Source organism: Cottoperca gobio, chromosome 18 (assembly GCF_900634415.1).
Source record: "Cottoperca gobio chromosome 18, fCotGob3.1, whole genome shotgun sequence".
Lineage (NCBI taxonomy): Eukaryota > Metazoa > Chordata > Actinopteri > Perciformes > Bovichtidae > Cottoperca > Cottoperca gobio.
Genome location: NC_041372.1, coordinates 1452449 through 1477009, shown reverse-complemented (window position 1 = coordinate 1477009; position 24561 = coordinate 1452449). Strand labels below are relative to the sequence as shown.

The window sequence follows — 24561 nt, the reverse complement described above, 5'->3', positions numbered from 1 at the left end:
CTCCTGAAGGGAAAACTTTCTGCACCAGTTGGCCTAACCTTGGACAACATGGAGCATCTGGCTCCTGGGGGATGCAGGATGTTGCACACATTGTCTTCAGTGGAAGCTTTCTGTTGGTCTCGTCTTTGGCTCAGATGACGGACCAATATTCAGACTTAAAGAATAATAATAAGCTCTCTTTTAATCAAATCTTCAGCTCCAAAATGCTTTTTGTCATCAACTCGCAGAATGCAGCATCCATCGTCCTCTCAGTCTTTTGTGATCATCACAGATTCCCCACATTTGCTCAGCAAACATACAAACACATACGATACAAAGACGAGCAGATCTGCTTCATTTTGTGAACAAGCCGAACACACTGAAGAAACCCACATAGATTTATGTTGTTATCCAATGACTCGCATGCCCACTTAGATTTGTGGCACTCCTCGAGTCTTCCCACAATGCACTGTTGCATGGGTAACAGAGATGATGGGTGAGGCTGCGATGTTGCGGCATGCCATTTATCTCTGTCAGACGTGGTTGAACACAAGTTCTTATTGGCTGGGCAGGATTCGAGATTGCTAAAGCGGCACCCCAGTCTCTGAGACGATGCTAATTAAACATCGGGGAGAAAAGAGCAAGAGGCCTTCACTCTCTCCCCTCCGAGGCTCCATTCTGCTGCGACCAGCATTAACACACAGCAGCAGGAATGGAAACCCAGCTTAGAATGCCATGACCCATCTTTGTTGTTGACCATACAATGATTCTTGGCTCAGAAGTGATTGTAAAAAAGCTTACCTTTCAGCACTCAAGCAACCTTCCCAACAGTTCAAGAGCTGCAGAACAACAACAGAAAAACACATATTAAATTACAGTTTATTTACCGTCATGAAAGCTGCGAAGATAAGAACTCAATGTCATTTGTGGGAAAGAGTTCAAGAAGATAGCAGGAGGTTTTATTGTTGGGAAATCATTTTAATCACAGACACAACCGAGCAGCGATCTGCTGCCCTGAGCTGGAGCACACTCAGTACTGCCTCTGCTCTGTATATTGTAAAGGGCAAACATTTATTACCCAGTGATTACATTTGGCAGCCATATGTGTCTGACACATAAGCCTTGTAATTTTCCAAGCCGTTACAAAAAGCCTTCTTCATCCACTGATATTCAATCACTGCATGAATGTGGTATATCTAACTGGGACTTCACTGGGGCACAAAAAAGGAATTGTGAGAACAAAAGGGGAATGGGAGTTAGGGGGGCTCTGAGCAGCTTTTTAGTTTAATACTAATTAAAATGTGGGTGGCACTCAAAAGGTCAGAGATTGACCAAAAAAAAGAGAAAGAAAATGAGCACGTCACTGCTGATTGTGTGCATGAAGCACTCAAGGTCTCGTAGATTAATACAAGTTCACTTTCAAAGGGGGATCGGGAGAGAGAATTAGGCGTGTGACCGATAAACAACAGATCTCTGTTCCCTGCCCCTTTTCTCCAGCTGGGAGATAAAATAGAGGCTTGGCAATGGCTGCCAGAGCAATTGATTCTGGCAGAGGAATCTGACTGCAGAGTATGAGGGCTAAGTATCTGAATAACTGCTGTCAAAATGCTGAAGGGGAATGTATTCCTAGTTTATATGCAAGCTATATCATGGAGTTACTGAGACTAAATGGCTACAGTTTGATGTACTGTACAGTATGCTGTCATTTCCCTGGCGTATAATCACAGAGCTTATGGGTGCTGTGCCTGGATTCAGTGAATGGAAGCATACAGTCCAGGATATGACAAATCCGTTACGTTTCAAAACATAAAATAGTCTTTGTTGTAATTACCACAACCTTAATATTAGTCTACATGTCAGCGTGTGGAAGATGACATTTGGCAAATCTGATATACTTGAGCTTAAAACCAACGTTGAATGAGTCTCGATGCTCCGCATCAATTATATCGTTTAACATCTTCGATGAAATGTCACAAACAAATGCAGAGAAGGTAATTTAACTGATTTTCCCCATGTGTTGTCAATGTATCCATGTTTTATTTTGTATAGTGACATGTAACATTACTATTGCTCAGGAGTCAATGCAGCTGGAAGGACCAATATCCCCCTTACAAACACGAGAACACACACACTCATACACACTCACACACACACACACACACACACACACACACACACACACACACACACACACTCACACACTCACACGATCACTGTTTCGACAGCCGAGGCTGGAGGCATTATGTTTTCCAGTTGTACGTCCGTCCCGTTCTCATGAACACGATATCACAGGAACGCTTCGAGGGAAGTTCTTCAAATTTGGCACAAACGTCCACTTGGACTCAAGGATGCACTGATTAGAGGGGGAAAATATTGGGGGGGGGAATATATATATATCGTATAGTTTTAAAGGTTTGCCATCACTATTATGTTCTGTATATTATTCTTGCTTTCTCTATTACATTGTGCGAATGTAACACGATTTAGCTGGATGCTGTTCATAATCCCAGTGGGCTTACTGCCTCCTCCTGCACTCTATACTATCTGTTATGCTTGTGTATTTTAAAGTGTGCAAGAAACTAAACTCTCCTGTATTAGAAGAGTGTAATGTGAGCATCATCTGGGAACAAAGAGTGAGGAAAGAGGACATTGGTAGCCCCATTGTGTCTGATCCGGCCCTCCACTAGAGAAGGTGTCCTGCCGGTCGGGAATACAGGAAATGATTAATAGGTACACTCTAGTAATCAGCAGGCAATAAGAGAGCCACCTGTCAGAGGTCCAGCAGTCTTTTGTAGATTTATGGCTAATAATTGGCCGTGAACGTAGCCAGTCTGCTATCAGAAGCTCACAGGGCCAGTTGGTTGGAGATACAAACAGAAGGAAAACAATCTGTTTGTTTTATGCTGAATACTGTGAGAGTAAATAAATACCAACAGGAAAATGTTGAGCTTGTGAGAAAGTGAGAATAGCTCCAGACAATAAGGTGAGAGACAGTCACACATAATGGTGCCAAGACTGTATTCACTTTATAGTCCGACGAACGTGCGGGTGTCATTGCTGCGCGTCACTCTGCAGCGCTGTTACACCGCACTTAACATTACTAATTAGATAGTTTATTAAAATCATTTGCTGCTCAGTGTACACTCAGTACGTTTCACTCTTAAACACTCCGCAGAGTCTAATAGATTTAACAAGCTGTGTCTGCAGTTTGACAACATCTTGACAGGTTCTAGATTATGCTTTAAATATCCCCAAAATAATAAAAGTAGCTTGTGTAGCGACTGGGGAAATAGACGTGATGACCTTCTTAAAACACCATCTGTTGCACAGCACAACCACAGCAAGGCAGGATTATCCAGCGAGGCTGAAAGAGTCGCATTATATGACACCCATCGTGTTTCACCACGCTGTAAATGGCAAAACACAGTATCTCCACCTCGCTTAATTTGAAATGCTATTGTGCGTTCACAATGATTTCATTCAGAAGCCAGTGGAAACATGCCTTTGATATTGTAATTAATAGAATGGTGAGGTTTGATGGGCACAAAGGCTTGTGTAAAACACAATGAGCAGCAGAGTGAGAGCACGTGGACGTTTGACATTTCCATTTGTATCAGTGAGGAGACAGTGGTGTTCCCCTGCTGTATGTAAACACACATCAGACATGATGAACAGTGATAATGTGCTGCCGACCTAAATAACCCCGGAGATGACGGGCCTTGGCGCTCCATTTATTCTTAAACTAAAGTCCCCCCCTCCCCCTTCACCTTAGCGAGGCCCACCCCACTCCCCACGCATTCAATTTCTATATATTTCTTACGATTTGAGACATTTCTGTACACCTTGGTGTAAGGGTCACTGTCCTCCTAGCCTCTCTCCTCCCACCATCCCCCATTTTTTTTTCTTTTTTTCTTTTCCCCTTTCGAAATTCTCTGTCCATTGCCCTCCTGACAGCCACCCATCAACCTGGGTGCAATTTAAAAAGCCCTTCAACAGCTGCCATTCCACAGGGCTGGCTATCAGTCCAGCTGCCAAAGCTCAGACAGGGACTCTGCTTCAGCAAGCAACTTTGAACGTCAGGTTGGTTCCCCCAATTCCAAATAGACTGAAGGTGAAAGACTCTATTTCTCAAAGATTGGTTCAGCTGGAGACAGGGTGATTGAGGTGGAGCTTCGAGGCAGCGTTGCTACTTCCTTCCTGACATGTTACAGCCAACATCTGGCATGCAGTGTTGTGGTTGGAGACAAATAGTTTGACTTCATGTAAGCTGATGAACATGATTCAACAACACCAGCAATGTGTGGAATTATATTAGTAAACATTATGATGTTTGGGGGCGAATACTGTAAGGGAGGAATATTTGTGCCTCTGCAGAGATTAATCACCTCCCTCTGTGTCTGAGCTAAAGCAGCCAGCCTGCCTGCATGTGAACACTGCATACATTGCTCGTCTAAATGTGCATGTTGCCTGAAACAATCAAGTGAAAACGGCTCAGGCTTGAGGCTGGGCAGCCTGCTGCTGTGCACTTCTCTCCACCATATGTCTTTGTCAAAAATATTTGCAGTGCGCCGAATGAGGGATGAAATCAATCCAAGTGCTATTTTCCCAGTTGCTCTTTCTTGAAGGCTGTAAAATTGTACTGATACTTGCCAGATCAGCCCACATTGTCAAATGTAACAACTGGCCACCAGTGACATTCGCAGACAGACCATCTGGTCTCCAGCGTCTCATAGTCGTTTAGGGAAAGAATGGGGTGGCTGGAGCCTTTCTCCTGTCTCAATTAGCAACTGGGAGAGATGGATGTGAGAACTGCTGTGTTGTTATGGACCAATCAAAGATATGTGCCATGTCGCCGTTGGGAAATGTGTCGAGGTGGTCTATCGGCCCTCGTGGAAGAAGGAGAAGTGAACAGATGAATATGCTGGCCTTCATTTTCCATCGCTTCACCCACTCAGCTGGACTTGTGGCCCACTGTAGCTACACTGCCTGGAGATAAAATCCAAAGCACACCGAGGTTGTGTCGAGGCACTCGAGAACACAAAACCTGCTCTAATAATAAACTAGAGTTAGATGAGAGTTGTATTTACAGTGAGGCTTTTCAAAATGCTGTATGTCCTGCTTTACATTTGAATAAGCTAATGCAAATATGTCTTCTAAATAGCTGCTGGTCTATTTAGCAAAAGGCCGTTTCAGCTGAATTGTGTAAGTGCTGCACATAGCTGAAGGAGTGAAGCTATTTTCAACTGCTGCTTCTGGACCGTCTACAGCCATTGTGTTGGGGACTCTTGCTGTCCGCCAAAGCTTTTAGTTTATTGTGTAGAAGCATCACTTTTGCCCACAGCCACAAGACGACATGAACAAAAGCTCCAGTTGGCTGGGTCACACTGCGATGTACCTTGGGGATGTACGCGTGTTTTGCATGGACTGGGGAGGCTAACTGTTGGGTCCATTAACATGAGAGAGAGCTGCAGCTTCCAAGCTGAAAAAATGCCCTAAGCGAGCTGGCATTATGGGGAGGCATCTTCCCTGATCCCATTCAGCTGAGAAAGTTAATGGAGTTGAAGTGGGTTGTTCAGAGTTAAATTGAATCTGCTGTCAATGGAAAGGCTTTGATGTAGCAAAGATTAGGCAATTGTTGTAATTTTCTGTGCAAACCCGGAGTACCATCAGCCTCCGAGAGCAAGCCTTTTAAAATGTTCTTGGTCCATCAGAGGTTGGTTCACTCTGCTGGTAACAACATGCAGTGAAATATAGTCGTACATATCCAGCATGTTTCTTTTTAAACATGTATTCATCTTATAATCTAAGGATGTCACTATGATGTGGAAAGAGGCGGCACTCTCCCAAAAGAATATGATGATTTGGTCAGCATGTTGGTGAGTGAAGCAGAACGTTACACTGATTTTAACATGGAATCAAGGTGTCTTCACTGAAACCTACTCGTATTTGCAGCACTGGTCCCTTTTACGTCTTGAGAAATATGTTATAAGGTCATATGTTTCAGATTCTCTTTCCCCACTTCTCCCTAACTGCTTCTCTTTCGCTAACAAGTGTAAGATAAGTCATGGATCTCTGGTGGGATATATCAGTTAATGGTAGAAGTGTCCTTCCCGTGCCCTTCTGTAATAGCCAAGCATCATTAGTGAGAGGGTTACGAGAGGGCTCAGCCATCCATATGTTTCAATAATTACCTTGCACTTCTGTCAAAGCTCATACAGAGAGGCTGAGCTTACATCACAGCACTACAGACATGATAAACAAGGACAATAAAGGTGTCTAAATGGATCTATTTTACAGTCAACTCTCCTTGTTGGACGCTTTTCTGTAAAAACATGGATAGCAGGCGAGCATGAACGGGTTTACGTGTTAACGTTTGGTCACATGGACGAGGCTGCGGGTCATGCCGCAGAGGCAGCAGTCTGCACTGTGAGTGACACGTTATTTCTCTGTAACCCTCGCCATTCCCATCCTAACTCCCTCAAATCACAACCTCCAATCTATTTCCTGCCTCGCTAGTCTCATGAAACTGCATATATATATATATATATTCTGTCAGATTACTCCCATCATATCCCCATACTGTTTAGTTCTCGGCTGTTTGAGGAGCAGATTTGCAAAGCAAAGACAACATTGGTTCTGTGATCCGATCGGAGACCTTGGAGATGGAACGATGGACCTTTGTGCTTATGAAATTAAATTCATGGTGTCATGGTTGTTTGGAGTTATGTTAGAGGTCTCAGTGGCACATATTTACATCTGTATTATATCATTGTGCTACACTACCAGATGTCTTCACAGTTACTATCGTGGGAATGTACAAGATATTTAATAGAGCTCACATTTCATACTTCTTACAGTGTCAGCTCATTTAAATGACCTTCACTTCAGTATTTTTGCTTGAACAGGCTAATAGGTTGTAATATACCATTAATGTGATCTTACTGAGATAAAGTATTTACTGTCACTATCTTGTAAAAGAAAAATAATTTAATAATTATTATGTGTACACTTGGGGACAAGCTTTAGCCTATTATCACCTAATGAAGTTGTTATGGAAAATGTGTTAGCAAGCAGGGAACATATAGTGACGTTGCTAAATGATCCACTATGTGCATGTGTTGTGCACTCTTACTGTCTGGAGGCTGTGAATGTCACACTCCCTCCGTACAGCAGTTATGTGGCATTACTTCCTGTAATGTCACATAACTGTGGGTGCTCTGCACACTGAATATGACATTGACTTTTGCACTATTACATTTTTTAATCTCACTCTGAAATAAGCTTTACATTCCAGTAATGCTGACAATTCTGGACCTTTTTTTTTATAATAAAAGCCCGCTGGAGCATAAAAGGGAAAATGGCAAATGCATTGCTTCACAGAGTCAGTATTGTACTCATTGTCTGCGGAGCAGGTAGAGTGTTTGCAGCTGGATGACGGCGCTGTCCTTGTCCACTGCAGCAACACGTGCTTCCTTTCAACACGGTGTTATGAAAATGAACTGCATTAGTTCAGTAATGTTCATTTGAATGAGTGTTCCTGCTGCACTGACTCATGCAGATTGATGTATTTACTGGCTCTGACCATTAGGAAAGTTATTGATGTTATGAAAAGGAGCTTCATTCAAAGACAGTAGAGATGACGAGCACACGGGGGGATTGTTTATTTTGTGCAGCACTACTTATTAAGTAAGGGGGAATAAATCAATTCTTCTATCACTTAGATCTTTTTCAGATTTTTATCCATCTGCCCTGGATTTATTGTCAAATACTGTAGTGTACTCTGAAACACAGCCAATTAATTTCCTCCTGTCTGTCTTGAATGTTTTGCAAAAATGTTATCGTTAAACACTTAAGCAATTTTGCATTAATTTACCACACTGCGAGGATTTCCTGCTCTCCTGATCTGAACAAATGCGATGTCGGAAATGTTATCATCATACTCCAAATGTGCCGACGCAAAAAAAGATAACTTTCAAATTGGACACGAGGTACATGCAATGCATCTGTTTGCTCATGTAAGTGCTGTATCTGCCTTCGCCACACAACTTGTTTCTTGATGCGTTCATTCAATCCCCGTCCCATCTTCTCTGCCATGAATGAAAATATCCTCACAGCACACCACAAAAGAAAAAGCTAAGCCATTTAGATCACGAATCTCCCCAGGCAAATCAGCAATTAGAGCCTAAGCTGCCTTGTAAAATCAATTAGAGTTGTAGTGTGTGTTGCAGGTACAACACTGGCTGGCACCTCTAAATGGACCAGGAACAGTGGTTTAAATCTGCCATGCAAGAGCATTTAATCTGCAGCACTTAGTGACAGGATGTCTGTACAATCTTCCTCGTGTGAGGCGTGGCTTCATACTGTAGCTTTGAGCTGCTGTCAAAACTTTTTAAAAAGTTTTGACAGCAGAAGGTTGCAATGCAAAAGAAAGTATGGCGACGTTGCCAGTTTGAGCTGCACAACTTTAGATTTGTTGATTACTGATGCTATAAGCTCTCATATAGTGCAGGTACACTACAACAGAAACATGAACAATGTAGAGGCTCAAAGGGCGGCAGGAATGTTCTGAGGAGTTTGCGTTGTGAGTGTGTGGAAGTGTACATGAGAGTGTTTCTCTGATGGTAGAAACATGTCTTGAATTCCCTTGTTTTGTGACCACAAACCAGGAATACTGCCGTATTGTAATATTGCATCATAACGTTGCACACCAGTATAATGATACTAAAGTTTCTCATCTTATATCACATTTTAAGTTGTTGTGTAAAACGCCTTAGCAAGCAGCTGTCTGTTGATCCCTCCAACACACACAGAAGCTTTCATTCAGATGAATATTGATATTCGATGAATATCAATATTCACTCTCCTTTTAGCTCTGTTTTGGTTTCCACCAACTCCTGAGGGAAGTATTCGACTCTAAAGCTTTTAAAAGCTCCACTTTGTTCACCAATTTGCTAACTTAGTTCAGTTTGCTATTTAGTGTTGCGCAGGTAACGTACAATGTATTTATCAGAGCTTTGTTTGCAGACAACAAGAGTGACAGTTGCTGTACAATCAAAACAATTAGCTAAAAGACAGTATACAGCTTCATAGAGCTGAGCACATCCTCTGTGGCTTTGCCCCTTTCACATTACACAGTCGTTTGATCCATTGCCATTGTGAGCATATTGAATACAGCTTTACGCTGTTCACATCATATTGGAAAACGGTTTTGCTTTGTAAGCACTCAGGTCTGAAACTATCAGAAGGAGCCATCTAATCCCAGATGAAAGTTGCTTCTTCAACTCTCGCCGTGATAATTAATGAGATCGACATTTTCAATTATCTGTTTCCTGCCTTTACTTGGCTGTTGGAGTGCACAGCAAAAGAACAGCTGTTAGCGTCGACGGGGTAGGAAGACGGGTGATGGAGAACAAAGAGGGCAGCATCTGCCTCTTTGAAAGATGGCATGTTATTTTTCATCAATATCTTTGTGTGACATGGAGCAGATTTCCTCCAGGTGCGTCTAATATAGTCGTGCATGTCAGCTTGTATTGTTTAAGTTATTCAAACAGACATGTGGTTTGTTTAATGCTGCATCCTAAAGCTGAACAGTTGGTAGCTCTCAGAAATAAAAGGCTCCTTATCGTGAGAAATATTGCCGTATAGGTAAAGCAGTGCTGCCGATAACGTCTCTGTACTCTATCCAGGGGAGGTGGCAGCTGTTGACTTCTTTCTCAATGTGCTGCACAAGCTTCCCTGACATCCTGCACATGTTGTCGAATACAGACATTCACAATAGCCTTTCAGAGTTGTTTAATGTCTAGCAAAATGGGTCACGTAGAGGCATGAGGCCCTTTTTTTTACTTTCACCAAGGTCAGTAGGTCTCTGTTGGCTTATGGCCTATTCAGCTGGGAGCTGCAATTAGGCTGTGAAACCATGTATCATAGCGGGTTAGTCACCAGCTTCAGCTGCCCACTAGTACTATACATCACCCCGATTGCACCGCGTAGAGTATTTGGAAGGCCACAGTCAGCCCACAGGGAATCATTAGTTCATATGTAAATATGAGGAATGGATGCAGATTTCACCTTGCCTGCATGGATAGAGAGCGTAGTAGCTTGGAAATGACAAACAAGGGTCATATAGCCCTGCCACTGCTGATGCCTCTGCTTACTGTTGTTGTTGTTGTGATGCTGCATGATAATTGGGGAACGGAAACAGAGGCAGTGCAGATACCTGCCATGTAAGGACATTTAAATAAACAGCAAAAAGAGGCGTGAAATAACGACCACGTGTTGAGGACTGAACATAAATCTAAACAGAATTAGGCAGCACGTTTCTGCATGACTATTTGTCTTATTGTGCTCCTATGAAAGCTTGGCCCCATTTTCATGTGGTTTTTGCATTTGTATAGTTTTTGTGAGAGACTGCAAGCCGTGGTGAAATAGTTTCACGCTGAGAGCAGTGGAGCGCATGTAGTTCAGTGAACGCTGTTGTACATTCTCACTTTTGCACATCAGAGGAGATGCAACAGCTCATTCTTCCTCACTGGGCCAGAGCGATTCAAAGATGCAAATGTGGGCATTCAAGCATGGAAGCCCTGACCTCAGTATGCAAGTCTGAAATTATAGAACAGCCAGCATTTTCCTTTCTCTTGGAAGAACGTGAAATGTGCTTTGGCTCATTTAAAAAAATAAAAAAAGTATACTCCCAAGGGGCTGATTTCTTTTATCATCTTGCTTATAAGAAATGATCAGAAACATCACACAGTGACAGATTTCCATGCTGGCATTTCAGTCGAGATCCTATCTGCAACGCTGAAGTCAAGAGATTTTACAGTCGGGTCAAACCGCAGTAGTTTCTCCGAGCAGAAAATGAATAACAGTTCATATTCTAACTGTAACATCGGTATACAGGTGTGCACACAAAAGTACAGACCCATTTTGAATCACGGCAGACAGCTGAGGTTTCAGGCGGCGTGTTTGAGTGTTTGAGGGAAATTTGGAAAATCTATAGCTGGAAAATTCTGCGTGACAAGCAATACAATCACACACTTTTTTGACTGCGTCGCTGTTCTGCCTCCGTGTCGCTGTTTTCTACGGCACACATTACTCGTGGCATCACTGTGCACTTAGTGCATAATAGAAGCACTAGGTTCTCAGACGCACGGCGGGGTAGGAGGTGGAGTACATACAGTAGAATACAAACAGGCAATGATTTTATTTTCCATATATGAAGTTACCTGAATATCAACACTGTGAGAGCAAACTCTGCAGGAAATCTGCTCTGCACAAATCATATCTGGCTGCAGAAGCGAAGAGAGAGAAAATGCTCCATCAGCTCTCATACGCATTTCAAAACAGTCAATAGTGTTTAGGAACCAATGTGTCACACTGCTGGGCTGATATTCAGCGGCCCTTGTGTTGGGTGCTTCTGGGGGAATACAAAAAAAACAAACTGTGCTGAGTTTGTGCACTACACGACGTGAGCCACCCATGTGGAACGTGCTGAAAAATAATTAGCACAATAACGTGATGAAAAAGGAAATGCAACTTGAGGAAATCAACTGTTAAGGAACATCTGAGGCCGCAACAAGCTGTGCCTCAGCATATGCTCCTCCGGTGTTTCAACAATGCTCAATCTTCAGTCTCTGCAGGAAAAAAAAAGCTTCTATTTATAGTTCAATGTTCTCTCAAGATGGACTGCTTTTATTCAGTGTAGGATCATTTCCCGAGTAGTCCTGTAGAGTTCTGAAGTATGGTGCATTAACGTCACCGTACATTTATTATCTTTTTTTTTATTTGTAATTTCCACATATTACATCAAAAGGAAAAAAAGCAAACATGTGGTTGTAAAATCAGTTAATGTTATCAAGTTAATTAAACGCTTGGAAACTTCCCGTAGACAGATCACACGTAATTGGAAACACAAACGTGCCCACAAACACGACCGCAAGTTTTTAAATGGTCTCAGTGAGGAAAAAGAAAACTTCAGACGTCTGTTTTACACATAAAACCGTCTCAAAATTCCACTTACTGAACAGTTTTCAGAACATCTGATGGTGGAAAAACCAGCTCCACCATGCTGCTTTTTACTCCTTCTATAAGCTGCAGTCATATACTCTGGGATATATGAATTGACACGACTGCAGTCTTTGTTATCTTGCGATAACATCACAAAATTAGACCGGTCAAGCTGAATCTAACAGATAAAGTGCTGCGGTCCTGGCCCTCTGTGAGGGACTGCTCCGTTTACACCACTCCACTGTCATAGCTGTGATATACTTTAATCCATCACCCCGATGAGGTTCATACGCTGGTATTTGGAGACAGTATGTTGGCCACCACCTCGTATAATCAGGAGTCCATAACAGCGAGTTGTAATTATCTGCACCTATACAGTCCTCCCACTCAGTCTATTCTGCCGGGGCTTACTGCCGCAGCTCGTCTGAATTGGGGGTATTTATACATGAAATTAAGGTGTAATTAAAATCGGTCTGGTGCTAAAGGGGCTGAAGGTGATTATGCTCATTTGCATAGTACACTGATTTCTTTTTTTTAATGCTGCCTTCCCAATTACGACCGGTTCTAATACATTTTCGACATCCATCATTTTTAATATTTCAAACAAAACCCAAACTCGGGGATGATGAGGAAAAGTGTTTATGCGCGATAACATTTTGCATTCTTAATGTATCTGCAGGGCAATGATTGACATGCAGCGATGTTACTTAGTGAGACTGAATGTACAGCTTTAATTTGAACGCATCCAGCAGATGTTTTTTCCCCCCTGCCTATTACCACCACCACCACAGTGTTGAAGATAAGATTAGAGACTGTAAGCACTGAAACAAGATTCTGGTATCTGATGAAGAATCATCGGAACTGGACCTCGGAAAAGAAACATTAGTATTCAGCTCGTTTTTCACAGGCACAACATTATCTAATTTGCTCCATTGGGCTTGTTTTGAAGCAAATGGGGGACTATTATATGGGCCGTAGACCAAGGAGAAACTCATTACTTCTCACATTATCACCGCAAATGCGAAGAAGAAAAACTGAGCTCTGCCGCATCAGTCTGGTGGCGGGCTAAAGCCTCGGTGGCTCGTCCAGGTTGTAAATGGACCCCTCTCGGCTGATTCGCCATTGCGTCCTAAGCCATCCCTGATATTTGGTGAAGGGATGTCATGACTGCTCCAGCTGTCACAGGCACAGCTGTTCACTTTCCCCTTGAGTGAGCAGAGCTGCCTTCGCCCCGCGGCTTGATGGCGTGTGTACGTATGGAGAGTGTGTCCAAGCGCGAGCATGCAGGAGGGGGACAGACAAGGTGCACTAGCAGCGCAGCCTCTTCCAACACAGGAATACAAACAGCTTCACGCAAATTAAATTGGGAGCCGCTAGCAAGGAGGCTGTATGGTACATGTACAATACTTCACATGTTCTCTGTGGATGAGTGTTGGCGAGCGCTGTGCTGCACCCTTCTGGTCCAAAGAGGCTTTAAAGAGAAGCTGAGGGAGTGCCGCTGATGTATGCACTGCTCCATGATTGATGCTTCTCCCCTTTGGCCTGGGCAAGCATTTACTTTATCACAACACTCTTCACACCATGACTGTGTACCTCCTTGAGGTCTAGGTGTCCGAAGTGCTAAGAGGGCCATATTGATTGCATATTGAAACAGTCAGTTATGATGAATGGACAGTCGCTAAATCAAATTTGGAGATTAATCGGCCAGCGGCGGTGTCATTAGGGCTTTGTGATGGGTGAATTAATATGGTGATTAAATGAGAGGTTGCTACTATGTCACCGTGTCAGCTCTGACAAGCTGACCCCGGATCAGATGGCAATGGAGTAAAAGACACTTCATCATCTTCCACCTATAGAGCGTCTTTGACCTTTGGCATTTACATTCATCATCTGGGGTTTTCCTTACACTTGGAATGGCCCATCGTTTATATGAATGGAAACCGCTCGTACTGGCTCTGCTGGTCTTGGTTTTTGAATTCAGTGAGAAACAGGAAACCCTGTATAAGCTGAGCAGAGAACACAGCCATTGTGTAAAGTCACAGCTGAATGTGAAAAGACTGTGCTCTGTTTTCTGCATCTATATTGGTAGAGCTAATAAAAGTATTCTTAGCTGGCAGGAAAATGCAAATGCTGACTAAATCAATGCATCCCGCTGCCAAATCCACAGAAACAAGCCAGCCGATTTGGCTCATTTTGCAAACAGGCAATACATATACACACGCACACGTACACGCACACTCTCACACACAAAGAGCAAGCGGTGATACAACGTGTCCCTATGACCCTTATGCTCCATATGGTCAAGATGAGGGCAGAGAAAATAAGCACACAGCTCTGTGGGTGACTGCAGCTTGGCAGCCAGCAAAGCCCCGTGGTGTTGCAGCAACATAGTGATGGTTGGTACAACCCTCTTTTCCGTACCAATGCTCCTGTCCTGCTTCATATACTGTAGTGCAGCGGATAAACATGGTGGATGTGTGTGGGGGAAAACATTCAGCTCTTAACTGAGCCAGATTTAAACTGAACAATTATTAAAGCAGCAAAGCCAACTAAACAGATAAATCAGGGGTGTACACAGAGCTCCCACAATGCACCACACTGACTGTACACCAGGTGGATGACAATGAATGAAAGAAGTATTTTACAAATGGTCTTTTAAAAGATACAACTATGACCACAAGTGCAAACTTAACCTCATTAAGCAGTGTTGATTGTGTTAGTGAAAACTGAGACTGAATATGCTATTCCATAATATGAGACGCCATGACACTAACTGTGACCATAGCATTATGCAATATTGTCACTAAAATGAAGTTTAACAAATAAAAACGTATATATTTTTCTTTTTTCTTCAATGCAGCATTTTTTTTCTTGTGCTAAAGTTAAAGTTATCAATGAAAACAACAGCGTTTGGGAGAAAGAGGATGTTTTGGGCTAGAATCTAATGACCAAACAGTTTTTCTTGTCCGCTACACTGCGACTGAAATCATCGCAGAAGCTGAAGGCTACATTATTTTTAGCGCAAAGCATCGACATCTTTCCCTCAGCTTTGGTCACTTGATTTGCCTCCGACACAGTTCTTGTCACACATGAAGTCATTGACAGTGTATGTTTTTGTGCCTCTTGGCGTGCTTGGATTTTTCATGCCGACGAACATCGCTTATTCCGCCGTGTGCGATGCTAACATCTGAATGGCACCCTTTACTTAAAGCACGAGTTTGCCCGACTCTGCTTTTATTAAATAAGGGAAGGTCTCCTCTCATTTGGTTCTTGCATAAAGTTTTAACTTGTTTGGCAGGTACAGCTGCGTCTCCATGTATCTCCCGTTCACTGTGACTCTCATCCATACGTTTTCGTCTTCTTCTGTGTTATTGTCCATGTTTTCTTCTTCTGTGTGTTTACTGGCGGATAACGTTTTTCAGCTAAAGTTAAACATAATACTACCGGTACACTTTTTTTAATTAGGCCTTTTTTTAATTTTTGAAAGGCTAAAAATACGGGAAAATATTTAAACGGGAGGAAAACGGGATAGAAGTAAAAATACGGGATAATCCGGGGAAAACCGGAGGGTTGACAGGTATGGATTAAATGTTCTTCACGTTATCAGGACATTCTGTTTCTCTTACTGCTACTACCACCACTCCTGCTCAAGAAGAACCGTATGTGTTAATATAGTTTCTGCAAATTCAAATAGACTCTGAATTAATGGAATGACTTCCTGTTTGCTAATAACTAAACAATCGACCACATAAAACCCATGTTGGTTTATGTACTCCATGCTCCACCTCCCTGTGTTCGCTCCTCTTGCCTTTTCCAGTGGGATGATTATGGGTGATCGGTGTCAGTGGGGTTGAAAGCACTCTCTCACCATTATCAATGGTTAGAGAAATATGTGCCAATCCCTCCTTTTGTCAAAATGCATGCAGCCGGTAGCGAAAGCTTTTATGTCTTTATGTAATTTGTGCCAATGACATTGCCCCAGAAACATTTCACAGTGTCACTGTTGAGTTTGGCCAGTGGACACCACACAGTGCACTTATCACAAACCACTTTAGTAGACGGGGGCCTGCCCCGACAAAAAGATCATCACTCACAAAACAGGAGCACCGGATGACCTCTAGATGTTTTGATGTGTGAAAGAATGTTATTGTGGCACAATATTCATAGTGTGATAGGCCATATCTTCCAAATGGTTTCCTAATTTGAGTGGACAGGTCCAGTATTGGGTCACCCGCCAGCAGAGTTATGCATTTGACCAGGAATAAAGCTGAAATCAATTTCCTCTGGTCCCTCTGTGGGGCCTTTTTAAATGGCCGTGTGTTTGTGCCTGAGGGAGTTCTTACTCCACTTCTTCCGACCTATTTGTCCTTTCCCCTATGAGCATATCGCTCCCATTGAAATGATAACTGCTTTTCAATCTGTGGTCAAAACAACTGGGCACACTTTTCAAAACCCTAATGGCTTTCAAAGCACTTAACCACGGCGACTGGAGGAATGAATTTTAGGCAGTTATCAATATGCATCTGGACATAGTGACTGTCAGAAATCATCTTAAATGCTGCCCGAGGCCCTTTTCCTCTGACCTCTCCACTCCACCACGTTTGCTGATTTAGAACGCTTTTGCACAGCGTTGTTTCGTCGTGAGGAGGAGTCTGCTGAAGGTCTTTAGAAATCAAACTATGGTCATGTTATGAAGAAAACAGCACTAAGTTGCTGCACGCGCCACTGTTTTAAACTGTGTGCAGACTCGAGCTTCGTTTGTAACATAGAAGGAGCAAATGGAAAACAAATAAAATCATTTTCAAACTTTGTGTCATATGCGATTGTAATTCAATTACTGTACCACCAAGGAGGCATGGAATCTGTTGCAGAATGGCTCGTTCCGACTCACTGCTTTGGGTAATGGTGTTTTCTTTGCTCGGGAAATGAAATATAATATCATTAAATAGAGATATGCAGAATGAAGTGTCGACAGATCCATCTTGGGTGCCTGCTCAATCTGTTTGTGGTTGCTGAGTGGCGCCCCTCTGACATATCCAGCTTATCATTGAAACATCCTGCTCATGGAAATATGGACATTTTAGAGATTTATTGTTGTCAATATGTTGAGGTAGGAACAAAGACAGGCAATTAAAGGAAGATCCTGAAGAACAGTCTATTATTAAGGATTTGTTATGAAGATGGGAGGTCTTTTCTAAAAACCTGGTAATCCGTGTGCATGCAGGTCCACGCTAATTCACACCTCTGCAAGGATGGAATCATCCCTGAACACGGCTATCATCTGAAAGCATGGACGAGAGGCAGATAGGATGTTCAGTGTTTGCACTAACCCCAAAGATAATATTTGCCGCCGTTACGACTGCTTTTAGCTCCAGATAGCAGTTAAGAGGGGCTGCAGAGGAGAGAAAGGAAGAGGAGAGGCAATAAAGAAAAGCTTTGATGTTGTCATGCATGATTGTGCCGAGGTATCCTCAGGCTTGTGTCGAGTGTGTTGATTTAGTGAGTGCTGCAGAAACGAGAATACAGATGGCTATTCGGGGCTGGGCTCTGAGAATTAGAACCTCTATGACATACTTTATCTTCGATGACACTTCAAATACTTCAGACACATCAGATTCTGCTCCACCAGTGTGGCACTATGCCCGTTTAATTAATTTACTTTGGAGGTGGGTTGGTTGCCATTAGGGTAGGGACAATGGAACGACCATTTATGGCACTGCAGCTGACAAGCAGTCTGTTTATTCATTCTAAAAATGTTTTAAATATCGCAGAGTTTTTACCGAGAATGTTGCCACAGACTTTGTAATAATGCAAATATATAAATATTCATCATCAGTGGCTCAATAGCGACTTAATTCACATGTATTTAAATGAAAATCTTTGAGATGAATCCCTTTAGGGAAAGCATACATTTATAATACAGCAGACCTCCTAGGAAAGATGAATTTTAATTTCAACACGCAGATAATACAAAGAAAAGGAAGGCAGTGAAAAATAAAGCAAAGCCATGAGAAGGTTTGGCAGCGACTGCTCAGTCTGGTGGCACACACGGAGTCTCCAGGTGTTGTTGCCGGCCTCTGTTGCAGCAGCAGGGAGATCCAAACACCTAACAGGATTCTGCACCTGAGCTGGGGACGGGGGAGCCAAACAATATGGGGGCATTTTATTCTGAAACGTTGTCCATGGATCATGCAAGCAGGCACTTAGACAAAGGTGACAGATGTTTCTCTATATCAGACCCAGGAAATAAATAAATAAACTGCAAAGTGCAACAAATGACTTGCGTCCACTCCATGTGCTGGACATCTGTGCTGCAGGCCGCCTCCAGTTGTGCCTCTCGTCCATTTGTTTTAGTATCAAGGGATGATTTAGTTCTTAAATATTTGATTTCTTCTGCTATTGAAATGAATAAATGTTTAGTTACCTCTGTCTTTTTGTCCCTGTGCAATTGTTGCTCTTTCCGTATTATTACTACAAGAATAAATAAGTAATAAGAATAAGCAGGACCGTGCTTCCTGACCAGGTTGCACTAAGAAATGTCTTTGAGCCTGAATTGACCAGAATACATGACATAACTGAGTTTTAATTTCCAGTGACGGACAAACGTTGAGCATTTCATCTGCATGTGAACAGTGTGATGAAAGGAGACCTCTGTTCTGCCTTCTCTCCATCTTTATTTCTCTTTTCTTATTGTAACACTAGCAGCAGCAGCCTTTCGTACATCATACTTGCAAGTCATGCACATTTGCCTAAACACATCTCCGAGGCATAATGTAATCAGGGAAGCCATATTCTTGCTGCAGAGTACCCAATATTTTTGCAAAATGGGATTCAGTGCATTCTCATCAAACCCCTGGAATGAAATATGACAATTTTTTATAGCTGTGGTATTTACTAGAATAATACGCTCGCCAGGTGAATAATCAGTCTGGCTGGAAGTGACAAACCAGTCAGCTGTGCCATAAATAAGATGGGAATGGGGCATAAGGGAATTATTATTATGCCTTAAAGAGGGTGTTCTGCTGCTACTATTCTAAAATACAGTGTAAGGCCAGTGCTTGTGCATTTAAATTCAGAGGCAGTTTGGCACCATCCAGTGCCCCGACACTCAGAGGGGCTTTAGATGAATCACAACTGTGATGACATGCATCCCCAAACAGTTAAGCCACTGTTTGATGAATGTGATCCACTAAATACAGTCAATGTGGAATATAATTGGCAGAGGTTAGCTGACAGAGGATTCTGCTGCAGTAAGCCTCAAAATGTCCCGTAAATTCGACTGTTTTCTTTCTGCTAAAAGCGAGAAAACATGCATCACTGCTTCTACTGTTGGCATTATCAATGGTCTTCAGACCTGCATGCTAATAACAAGAAGACGAGTCTCCAGCCATGCTGATGGCTCTGAGGCTCAACACACAGCTTTGTGCTGAATGAGTACTTTTACTTTTTTGTACTTTAAATGCATATCGATGCTGAGACTAAGTACAATTTTGAATGCAGGAATATTTCTCCTTTTATGTAAAATATCTGAGCACTTTGTCCCCCGACTGATTAGCACCAAACAGAAAGTACAGCTAAGGCTGAATGTTATACATGTAAAGGTATTTGACACCTGACGACACGACAAATTTGATTTCAACTCCCAATCAGACAAATGTTTAAGGTTGAGATTGCAGCTACAGAACATTTATTGGGAAGGTGTTCATGCAAAATGAACATGAACACGTGCATGGACTGAAGACTAATATCTGTGTTTAGTCAGAACTAGTGTGAATAATGTTCCATCATTAATGTTGTTATGCTTGTTTATCATTCTGCTCATATAAAGAATCTCACTCCAGTAATTGGAAATTAAACTTGAGGCGATGTGGAAACATTTACACCTTGGTTTGCAAAAATCCGATAAATCCAGATTAATAAAGATAGAGATCTGATCACTGACTGGAGTTCACAGATATTTTCTGACGTCACGTTTGAAGAGGCCGCGACCTTCAGAGTCGCTGCTCTGTAAAGCAAAGAAACCAGTTGGACCACATCCAGAGGTTCAATAACGGACTCCTTCTATCCTGTTACTTGGTCAAAACAACAGCGATAGGAAACCTATAGCGCCTCTTTGAAACGCCACAAAGGGGCAGCGTGATAGAGGGTGGATTATGTCCCCTTTGAAACGTGTGATTCTCCACTAACCTAAAACTGCCTGATCATTTCTGATATCTCCTTCTTCTTTTTTTTTAAAGGGCAGCTCTGTAACACCAAAGAGGTCAATGAAATCAAGTGAATCCAAAAGAGCCGTTATGCTTTTGGTAGAGTCCGTGTCTTAAACTAGATAAAGTGTATCGTTGGAGTAAAAAGAAAAGCCTTGTTTCTCATTTTCCCGGCGGTTCCATTCAACTATGTCGGCCTTATCTTCCATCCGCAGCCAACTGTATGGTCCGACACCGCCTCGATACGACAAGTGTAAGATAAACTTGACAGATCAACTTTTTCGATAGTCACCGAGCCCATAAACAACTGGGGCCTCTAATCTGATAATCCACCAATGAAAGATTAGGTGCAGGGAGTATTATTGTGTTGTCACTCTTGCTTACAGGGTCACCTGGGCTTTAGCTGTCAGTGTTAGACATCACTCGGCAAATCCTGGGAAGGTGTCACATCTCAGCAGGTGAGGTGCAGCGATAAGACAGACTGGGGGATATTAAATGGACAAACTGCAATTATCACAGCCAGTAATGAGAGAGCAGAAATGTAGAGGAGGCCTCGTGATTACAGACACGCTCCGTAGCTGAAAGGTCACACATTTGATCCCAGGAATAGTCGATGTGAGTCCATCAACAGCTCTTTGTACCGTGAAGCACCAAACAAGCGTTCTCTGTTTCTCTCTCGCTCACGTTGTGTGTCTTTGTCAAACATACTGAAACCCACTTTGCAGAGTTTCAAACCTCAATTATAGAAAATGTTCAGTATCAAAAACGTTGATTGATGCTATAAAGGACATTACGCAGCCCACGTTGTCCTCTTCTGCTCTTCTCAGTTTGAAATCCTGCTCCTCTGTATGTTTCCAAACCTGATTTGAACCATCCAGGCGGCTCCTGCATACGCTCGCTGCTATCTCGCAGGGAGAGCCGGAGAGTTGGAGCAATTCAAACATTTTTCAAACTGCAATTTATTTTCCCCGAGTTGTAATTATGGTCTATTAAAATGCAAATGATGTCAATGGCAGAGCAGCGCTAATCACTCAATGTCTGTTTATGGGCAGTACAGCAACATAAGAGAAAGAGACTCAGGGGGATGAACAGAGATCCTGTATCTGTGGAGGATCCAATGCTTTAGACCTCCATGCTTTCTCAAGGGACGTAAAGATACTCTTAATATTCACGTTATCTACAGTTTATGATTGCAGATGTTAGTACACTTGTGCCAGCTTCATCTACAGCAATCTGTAAAGGTTTTATGACCAACATGCACCTTCTGTGACTGTTTCTTCCCAGATGTTCTTTTTTTGACAGTTTTAGATGCACATTTACTTTTAGACACAGAGAACTAGTACTTTTTATTTCCCCAACTGCATACTTTATTATTATTATTATTAGTATTATTATTATTAGTATTACGACTATTATTATTGTCAGTATTATTATTATTATTATTATTATTATTATTATTATTATTACCAGCATTATTATTATTACCAGCATTATTATTATTATTACCATCATTATTATTATTATTTATTATTACCAGCATTATTATTATTATTATATTACCAACATTAATATTATTTGTATTATTATTATTATTATTATTATTATTACCATCATTATTATTATTATTATTATTATTATTATTATTATTATTATTATTATTATTATTATTACTATTACTACTACTAAACTTATTATTAGTATTATTATTTGTACTACTATTATTATCAGCATTATTATTATTATTATTATTATTATTATTATTATTATACATGTAGGTATGCAAACTTATAGGTGACAGAATATTGCAACTGATGTTTAGCATCGTCGCAACAATATATTGTAACTTTTTAGTGAGTTAGCTTATTAGTTTTTATTTGTGTGTCATGCCAAACATCCTACATGATATAATACAACATTTATTTATCAAAACCATAAACACATATAGTGTTAGAGTACTATGTTTACTTCTATAAACTTTGAAATGACACATTTATGTGAAAATGTCAAATCATTTGTAAACCAAATAGTGGCAGAAAAAAAAAAAAAAACGCTACAATACATCCATCTTTAGTGCACTAATAACTATAATAAATTTCATATAAATTGATGTGATTCTATAATTGGATACTTTGAATAACCTTTAACATTTAAAAACACAGCTAATCAGCCAAGTGCAGAAACATATTGCAGATTAATTATGCAGTTGCCTCTTTAAATAAAACTAGTAAAGTGTAAAGATGTACATGTTGGCCTCTAAACACCGATAGTTTAAAACTCCTCTCTGAGACATAATATCTGTTTTTAATGGTCATCATGCTTCCAGCCTCTCTGCTGAGTGGAGGTCCACGGTTAAACATATGAGGCTGATAATTATCCATCTTTCAGTGCTCTATTTATGAGTGCGTAGCCACGGGTAGAACGATGTTCATGCATGTTAAACTCCACATGGTTTCCTGCTGGGGGTCATCATGTGAGTTGAAAGCAACACAAGAGCTGCACTTATGGAAGAACGAAATGTGATGATCATGAATTACATCTGCGTTGTAAGCAACCTATTCCATGTTCTTTTCTCTGGCGTGTGTAATTTGGGCACACTGCTATTTCTGATGTTTCCACATGTGTATGTTCTGCACTCCATCACTTGAGCTATGCATTACATCGAGCCTAGTGGGGATTAAAGCTTATCTATAGTACTGTTAACCATATGCCGTGACAACAACCTCATGTCCTCCCTTATCACAGGGTTCGCTGCTGACGAGACACGGTGTTATTAATAATCAAAAACCTCTGAACTGGATGCAGCCCAACAATGCACAATTCCCCCTGAAATTAAACAAAAATCCACGAGCTACAAGCTGAGTAAAAATGGGTTTAAATATTAGTTGAGAAAAAGGCGTTAACTTGACACTTGAGATGAGGCGGGGGCACGTTTTGACAGTTACATCCCTGTGGAGGAATACACGCGCGAAGATAACGTTGCATACGAGGCAAACAAACTGTCCCCCTGTACACTTAACAAATGGAGCACAGGCACGATAGTGGAGTGCTTCTGTAATCACTGGTGAGAGGATTTGTGAGAATATAAATAGCACTTTCGGTAGATCAATACTGTCATCCCTCCTCCCGTCGGCTCACATTAAGAGCACAAGCAGGGTAATAATGGAGGACCGGTTGGACACACTTTGGAGCATTCTGTTTGATCATAAGGGTGGCGTCCCCTCGGGCGCCGTCTCCGGCCTGCTGATAAATTCATCTTTCTTACTGTCCCCCTGGGAGCTCGCCAATGACTGAGGGACATTGACTTTTCATTAAGGAGATCACTGCATTGGAAATTGAATTTATTTTGGGCTTAAGATCATAACAGAGCTGTTTGCGAGTCGGCCGAAGGCCTCAGAAGAATGTCGATACAGGGACGATACAGCCCCCCCCCCCCCCCCCCGGTGAAACACACAGTTGTCAAGAAACAACATGCAAAGTTGAGGACTCTGCTATTATTATTATTATTATTATTATTATTATTATTATTATTATTATTATTTCTATTATTATTATTATTATTATTGTTATTTCTATTATTATTATTGTTATTATTATTTCTATTATTATTATTATTATTATTTCTATTATTATTATTATTATTATTATGACAGCTTCTGGAAGCAGAAAAGTATTAATTGCACTTTTAAAGATTTTATTTTTTTTATCATTTCACCAGTAAATAACTTCATAATGTGGCTATTTGTCTGATTCATGACGCCATTTAAAACAGTTGTGTCATCATTTACCAGGAAACACAAAATGGGCTTAGTGAGAAATGCATTATTTGAATAGGCTCTTAACATATGTACAGTTTATTATTGAACTCTTCCACTTTGGTTGTTATTTATAGAATGCATTTGACCGCCCGAGTTCACGAAGGCAGAGCAAAATATGAAAGGTCGCTCTCCGGCGCTGCACCTTCCACCTGTGCAAAGCTTTTACACTTGCTGTAAATTTCATCAAGGTGAACTAAAGTGTTTACTCTGTTAATTTATTTCAGCTAAAGCCAGAGCGCTGACCCATAAAATGAGCTAAGATAATACTGACCTTAACATGGTCTTCTGCACATGGAGGTAATTGCTAAGGCTCCAGATCAATCAATATTGACTTGCCAGTTTTTATTTCCCTCCCCACCCACTATTGCTTGAGCTGAATGTGTAAAATTGGCTTTAGATGGATGGAGAACATATCCCTGATAGTTTAACCTTTATCTCGCTAACATGTTCACTTATCTGTACAATTATAGATTTTGCCAGTCAAGCTGTTTCACAGAAAGTCTGTTAAGTGTTCGGAGGAGAGCAGCGCTAGGCTAATTGTGCAGTGTGAGAATTAATGT

General features: G+C 41.5%; 1 protein-coding gene across 40 annotated transcripts in view; it reads right to left on the bottom strand.

Moving 5' to 3' along the window:
- The window catches only part of LOC115023600 (receptor-type tyrosine-protein phosphatase delta), a 191153-nt gene that overhangs the window by 135929 nt on the left and 30663 nt on the right, over positions 1–24561 (bottom strand). For all 40 annotated transcript variants that reach the window (XM_029454716.1, XM_029454728.1, XM_029454721.1 and 37 more), the window contains exon 4: positions 781–818. The gene's annotated coding sequence lies outside the window, so the exon portion shown is untranslated. The remainder of the gene's footprint in view (positions 1–780; positions 819–24561) is intronic.